We start from the raw sequence: 1,686 nt of genomic DNA on the forward strand, positions 1-1,686 counted from the left end.
CCCACAGCCTGATGAATCCGAATTCAGATTTTTTAAAATGTCCCATGTCTGGAGCTCAGAATTTATTGGCTCAGCCAATAGCTGTGGAAATTTCACTAACAGATTGTACGCTCTACCTATTATTATTACACAGTATTTATATAGCGCCATCATATTACGCAGCGCTGTACAAAGTTGATAGTTGTGTCACTAACTGTACCTCAAAGGAGCTCACAATCTAATGTCCCTACGAAAGTCCTATGTCTTTAATGTAGTAATGGACAATTTTGAGGGGAAGCCAATTAACCTAACTGCATGTTTTTGTGATGTGGGAGGAAACCCACGCAGACACAGGAAGAACCTGCAAACTCCATGCAGATAATGTCCTGGCTGAGATTCCGACCTGAGACCCAGTGCTGCATTATTATTATTAAAGAGGATTTATATAGCACCTACATATTACGCAGCGCTGTACAATAAATAGGGGTTGCAAATGACAGACTAATACAGACAGTGATAAACGAGGAGAGGGCCCAGCCCCAAGAGCTTACAATCTAGTAGGTGGGGGAATTAGCACACGATAGAAGATATGTAGTGGTGGGAAGTAGTGACGGTTTCACAATACAGAGGAAGACGGGTAGGCAAGTGTGAAAAATGGGTTTAGAGAGCTCTTCTGATTGGCCACAGCCCTCCCTAAAAGCTGGAGATAGATGTGGGAATGCGGCGACCTGTCATTGGTTGATTGCTCAAATTGCACCAAAACCAATCTAAGGACACAATAGCTGAGATATGAGTCAGAACCAACTTTATTGGAAGTATCTGACCTCGGCCAGGAGCAGACACAGGAACATGGCAGGGAAAGGCGACAATAGACAAACTGAATGATATAGACACCTGATATCTGTGTATCTCCTTAATGATAGTTTGCAGATTTCACATTTCTTACAATGTAAGAACCTGACACACAAAGAACTCCGTGACACCGGGGATCTCAGCACAACATTCACCGCTATTACTGCCAGTCCTGTTTGTACCACTTAAAAAATTGTGATTATCTGATTCTGGGTCAGCTCTCCTAATGTCAGATTTAAAAGATTCCGATTTACATGAGAAAGGTGGATGGGGCATTGCAAGTATTTCAGAAACTTGAATAGAGCTAGATGTAGAACTTTATAAGACAAAGGGGAAGTCTGAAATGATTTTAGGTCCGATGTAGATAATTTGACATTATAAGAGGACATGTCACTGTTTAGATACCAAGCAATTTAATTCAAATTTAGTGAATTACTTGGATGAAATTATTATTATTAATAAACAGGATTAATATAGCACCAACATATAACGCAGCGCTGAACATTAAATAGGGGATGCAAATGACAGACTAATACTGACAGTGATACAGGAGGAGAGAACCCTGCCCCGAAGAGCTTACAATCTAAATTCTGATATATTGATAAATATAGATTTTGGAATGAATTTATGGATGAATATGAAATGCTTTTATAGCAAATGGATGAATTCATGTTGGAATGAGGAGAGTGAGACTCTGAGCATTTACATTTCTGATCACACTCACCAAAATGATATCAGACCTCCAATATGACGCCATAAGGTGGATATTCCCCTTCTCCGGATCTCTTCTGATCTGATCACACTCACATCTAGGATATCACACTGACATGACCATAGGACAGAAAGAACTCCTGA

This window comes from Pyxicephalus adspersus, chromosome 1 (genome assembly GCF_032062135.1).
Source record: "Pyxicephalus adspersus chromosome 1, UCB_Pads_2.0, whole genome shotgun sequence".
NCBI classification, from domain to species: Eukaryota; Metazoa; Chordata; class Amphibia; order Anura; family Pyxicephalidae; genus Pyxicephalus; species Pyxicephalus adspersus.